At 47.2% G+C, this 6,000-nt stretch overlaps 1 long non-coding RNA gene across 2 annotated transcripts in view; it reads right to left on the bottom strand.

Annotated features, from left to right (window-relative positions):
• Positions 1 to 5,470: 5,470 nt before the first annotated feature.
• The window catches only part of LOC144762394 (uncharacterized), a 361,263-nt gene continuing 360,733 nt past the window's right edge, over positions 5,471 to 6,000 (bottom strand). For both annotated transcript variants that reach the window (XR_013596086.1, XR_013596085.1), the window contains one exon: positions 5,471 to 5,681. This is a non-coding gene — a long non-coding RNA (uncharacterized LOC144762394). The remainder of the gene's footprint in view (positions 5,682 to 6,000) is intronic.

Here is a 6,000-nt window from a genome sequence, read left to right as displayed (position 1 = left end):
GACACAGTAAAAAGAATAAAGAAGGAAAAAGACAAAGAAAGCCCAGAAGAGGCTAAACAAAGTAAAAACAAAGGAATAAAAAAAGAAGAAATAAAAGGGACAAAAGATCACAAAAGAGGAAAGAAGATAAAAGGCAAAGTGAAGTGAAAAGAAAGAAAGGATCGAACTAACAGAAAAAGAGACAATCAAAGAAGAGAAAGACCACACAAAGGCAAAAGTGAAGGAAGAGAATAATATAAAAAGAAAGAAAACAAAAGGAAACATAGAAAAAGAGAGAAAAGAGGTTAGAAACGCAAGAAGGCAAGAATGGCAGACCCAAAGCCCAGCGCACAATACAGGAGGCCTCTGCCGTTCAATGTATCGGAGCCACAAATAGGAATCAGGTGGGAAAAGTGGATCAGACGGTTTGAAAGATATATGGAAGCGACAGATGTAAAAGACGGAAAGAGATTAGGGTTACTGCTAAACTTAGCAGGGGATGAAGTCGAAGAACTTCTGGTGACACTGCCAACCGAAGAAACAAAGACATATGAGAAGTTAAATAAATGCCTAACGGCCAAATTTGACCCACAACGGAATGTTGACTTCGAACGATATACATTTACTATTGCGTGTCAACAAGTGGACGAGACGCTGGATGACTTCGCGACAAGGCTGAGAAAATTGGCGACACATTGTGAGTTCGACAAGTTCGACAACGAACAAGCAATAAGGCTACGGATCATTGAAGGCTGTCGTGACACAGGATTCAGGGCAAGAATACTAAAAGAACCGACCTCATTGGAAAACATCCTGTCACTGGCGAGAGCAGAGGCGAGAGCAACAGAACATGCCAAAAAAATGGAAAGAGGGAAGAACGTCGAAATCGAAAACGCACACTTCATGACAAACAAATATCGCACAGGCCGGCGGAAGAATGACTGGAGGGAAGAAACAGAGAGGAAACAACCTGAAAGAACATGCTACAGGTGTGGAATGGAATTTCCACACAGAGGCCCGTGCCCAGCGTTTGGCCAGACGTGCAAAAGATGTAATGGAAGAAACCACTACGCCAGCATGTGCCAAGGCGTACAATTAAGAGATGACAGAGGAAGAACAGGAAGACAACAAGAGTCGACAACAAGACACGTCAGGTATGTCAACAGAGAAAGGAGAAGTTCATCACGAGGGTCAGGCGAAGAAGAGGACGAAGAGAAAGTGGAAAGACTATACCACATGTCGGTGATTCACACAGAACTGAGTGGGGGAGACGAAAAAGGAGAAACAACACACCCAACAGGCAGAAGCACCCAAGAAAATACGGATTTGGCAAAGATAGGAGTAGGAGCACATGAAACTGAATTTGTACTGGACAGTAGTGCAACATGCAATGTCATGTGTGCATCAGAGTACGAGAAGATGGAAGCCAAGCCGACTTTGAGAGCGTCCAGGGTGAAGATTTTCACCTGGAGTTCAAAGGAACCATAACAAGCCTGGGAAAGTTCACGGAGGAACTGAGGCATAAAGACAAAAAGAACAAAGAGGATGTCCATGTGCTGGATGGCGATGTCCCAGGACCATGCCTGCTGAGCAAAAGCACCGCCCAAACAATGGATCTCATAACCATGACATATGACAACAAAAAAAATGAAAGACACACTGAGAGCAAGCAACAAGAAGACGCAGGGACCAGAGAAAGAGGAAGAGAATGAAAAAGAATCACTGAGGGAACAAACACAACAAAGGGTGGCCGTAGAAAGAGAGGAGACAACGGAGATGGCGCCAGCTGGCCCACACCATTGGGCACACGGCAAGGAGCTAGAAGCAGACGAAGAGAGGCTGGCAAGCGGAGAGCAGAAGGAGGACAACCAACAAACAGAAGCAGATGCTGATGGCGGAGAACAGCGACCAAATGGGGAGTGCAAGGGGACAGAGAGACTAAGTGATGAAACGTAGGATTCAGAGACTGGGGAGATGGGTCGACCCGACATATGGACTGACTCTCTCTCTCTCTTTCTCTCTCTCTCTCTCTCTCTCACCACAACGATGAGCAAATGCTGTAAAGGGGTGAGGGGGCGGAACTGATCAGTAGAACTGTACTATGAACATTTGTTTGCAACAAAGGGGCAGATGTCGTGACCCGACAGATAGGGTGACAGGACAAGGGGACACTAGGACCCTGTGGGTCATGAGGGAGGTGACCAGGTGTGAAGGGGGGGGTCTTGTGAGGGCTGCGATGCGCAGCAAGAAGGGTCAATAGTCGTACGTTGGTAGAATGGGATTGTTATTTATTGCACGATAAACAAGGTAAACAGATAGTTCAGTTAGTCGTGGGGTAAACAATGAAAGGAAGGAAGCGAAGTCTTCAAGTTTCTTTCACTTGGTCCGGGAACTCTTTGTGTCTTGGTTCCGCGTCGCGGCGTCATGAAAACAAAAAGGAGAAAACAATCCGACCATTACTGACACATCCCAGTACTTCGTAGAGAAGGAGGGGGGAAAGGAGGAGTGAGGAGTCACCGGGGCCCGACACCAAACACAAGCAATGTTTAGACTGCGCGTTGTCCCAAGGGAGACAGCGTGACCGGGGGTGAGACACACAGCGGGTGCAGTACCGGGTCCTCCCTCAGACCTCCCTTATCTTTTCCCACCCTGTGAGGCAAACAATCCCTTTAAACGGCCCCGTACCTTGTCCAGCCACACTTCCCCAGAAGTGCGGCAGGGCGGCTCGTGGTGACGGTGGCTCACAGGCGTACTCCTGGTCCCCTCGTCTACTTCTCGTCCTGGCAACCCGTCGGCTTCTCGTCCGGTTAACTCGTCTGCTTCTCGTCCTCGAAACCCGTCTGCTTCTCGTCCTCGAAATACGTCTTGAACGGTGTTCCACTCCCGTCTCCCTTCTCCGGCTTTCGCGCTGTGCTGTTCCGGGCGCTCTTCCTTATCCGCCCCCTCTGGTGCTGGTTGGTCGGAGTCGCCTGACGTCATAGGAGTGGACTCCACCTCCACCGGGGAGATCCAGGCCGCGTTAAAGGGACCATAGGGTTCCTGAGGACGGGGCGGAAAGGAACAATAGTTAAGTTCCCCGCCTCGTTCAGCGATGTCACCAGAGGTCCCGTGACACCAGGTCACCGGACACCACATCCGGTTAGGGACAGGAAGGACGGCAGATTAACCAGGACGAGCACCAGGACGGACGTGCATGTAACCTGCTCCATGAGTCTATAATAAACAAAGCATTATATAACTAACCTGTGTCCTGAGTATGATGTGCTGACTGGCGCCCACTACCGAGAACACGACAGCAATATCCAAGCTGTACTTTAAATGCATGTGTTTACCCTGATGATTAGTGGCACCCCCCTCCACTTTTGGCCTGACAGGCACTCAGCACGCCATGTTTCACACAGCCCCATTATCACTACAAGAGAAAGGCGCACAAACTTTTCTCAAATTTATAGCAATTTGGGATTTAGTGCGTAGCGTTAAATTGGGATTTTGTGGATAGCGCTACCTGCTAACTGCCCAAAAGTAAAAGGAGTCCTTACCAGAAAGTTCCTTGAGATATTATTTTGTATCATTTACAAATCTTCTGAAACTGCTTTTCACATGATTGCCAAACTACTACAGGACGGCCGTTTCACCTCGAAGTTCTGTGCTGTAATCACTGATCTCTAGGTGACGAAGCTGAAGACTGAGAGAAACTATGTAAATAGAAATTTCAGCAGATTTTGATTTCAATTAGGGCCTTATCTGTACTGGCCGACATCTAGGATCGTCTGTCAATGCATAGGCACATTCACGGCTCCTTTGGTAACCAGCAGAGGCGCAACCAGAGCCAAATTTCGGTGTAGGGGGTGGGGTCTGATTCTTCCAGCAGTATGCAGAGTGGCGATACAGGGGCTCTAAAAGGGGTGAACGCACAACAAAGCCTCATTAGCAAGGAAGTGGTCTTTTAAAGACCTGTGAAGTACTCGGGTGCCGCTGTCTGTGTGCCCGGGAAGCTGTCTCTGCCGTGCTGACACACACGACAGGCGAACGGTTGGAGGGGGAGGGGGGGGCACAGGGGGGAATAACGGGAGGGCAGGGGGGGTTGGGTTTTTGAAGCACTTTGCGCTCTATGGGCGTTGCGCGCCCGATAGCCAGTCTAATCAGAAACAGCAGCGCTTATACAAGCAACGTTGCTACATGTTCCTAATATAAGCCTGCCTACTGCCCCAGAGTACCAGTACTCTCCCTGGCTAAGGAGAAGTTCCGGTACTCAAGGTGGAATAATTTGGAAGTGCCGGTACTCAGTACCGGTGAGTACCGGCCCATTTAAAGCACTGGGCCAGGTAATGTGTTTCATAAGAACACACGGCATTGGGGGAGGGGCCACTATTGCTGCAGGGTTAATGAAGGCCCAGGGAATCCAGGGGGCATCGGGACCAGCTGAGGAAGGAGTTCCAAAATCGGGGAACTTTGAGATGGTGTAATATTTATCTTGGAGCTCTTGCACCTTCTTTTGGGTTAGAGTGGCGAGATGTGATCAAGTCCCCCTTCATCTTTTTATGTATTCGTTGGGACTCCGGCTTTGATTTGACCGAAGACTGTGTAGGAACATGATTGTTTGTGGGAACAGTCTTGTATCCAGGACAGAGACCACGCCCGCAAATTGGAGCCTGCGACTTAGAACAGGAGCACGAAGGGAGTTTAACCAGGACATGTGGTTTGCTATGTAAACTTTCACCTTCCGGATCACATTCAGGTGTATAAGAACACACATGTTGCACAACTTAAGACTCTTGACTGGAGCCCAGACACTAAAAACACACACCTCTTGCAGGTCATGACCAACATCTGCCTTCTGCAGTCTCTGCACAGTTTGAAGGCAGTCGTTTTCGGATGGGATAGGATACCCTAGCACACTGTCTGCAAATTTTGGAGTCATAGTAATAATGACAAAAGTCGGGAGCAAAGCTCTGGATCCCTCTCCAGAGGTACAGAAAGAAAGGGCCTGACATCAGCAGCAGGGGTGGTGCTTACCGGGGCTTCATTCCATCTAGGGTGGTACATTGCCCACACGGAGCCTCATGACAATGACACCACCCATCGGCGCGCAGGAACTCTGCTGTAAAAATTCTCCAGATTCATTCTGTCACCTGGGGATATTCTAACAGTGAGGAATCAGGGGTTAGCAGGATACATCAGACAAACAAATATGCTATTCATTTAATTCTCTGTAGTAGAAGGTAATTTCAACTGGAAGCTGTTTATAAAGTATATAAAACATGAAAATGTACAAAATATGCTTTATAAACAGAAAGTCAAGAAGCTAAAAGTAATGACATCAATTGCACTAATCGTCTCACCTGCAGACAAGAGAACCATATTTTACATTTATATGCAACAGACTCACAATAATATGCATTTTTCTCTTTACTACTTGCAATAACTATATTTGTGGAATAAGTCTTCTGTTTGAGTGAATGACAACTCCACCTACTTCTTCTCATATTGCTTTTATTGCATCTTACAAATGCGCTTGAATTAAGGTGGATGTTAAAGCACATCTGTTCAGCGACCCTCTTTTAGTAATGTCAGCATTCGCCTGCCATCGAGGTCCATTGCCAACTTTTGCCTGATTAAATACCTTAAAGTTGTTGCTGTCACAATCCATGCAAATCATTGCTTTATGTTTTTCTTCTGCTGCATGGGCCCCCGGGAACATCCTAGTACAGATAGATCAGTGATAAAATTATAAAACTTTTCTTTGACCCCACAATCCATGCAAATCATTGCTTTATTTTTTTCTTTCTGACTACTACCAAAGTCATGGAGAAAAACAACCCTCCTCCATATCTTCACCTTTCTTGAATACTCAAGTTTGGCCAATTAATCAAGGAACAGATTCACAGTTCAGCTTATCTTTCAATTCCTAATGCCACCCACCCTCCTCCCACCACCAAAACCCAGTGGAGGATCCGTCATCATTTGCACATCTGTGAATTAAAACTCAAATCTTGACGTGCCTCATCCCGAATGTTTTCT

This window comes from Lissotriton helveticus, chromosome 6 (genome assembly GCF_964261635.1).
Source record: "Lissotriton helveticus chromosome 6, aLisHel1.1, whole genome shotgun sequence".
Classification (NCBI taxonomy): Eukaryota; Metazoa; Chordata; class Amphibia; order Caudata; family Salamandridae; genus Lissotriton; species Lissotriton helveticus.
Note: the sequence above shows the minus strand (reverse complement) of the source record. Positions and strands in the feature narration are given on the sequence as shown.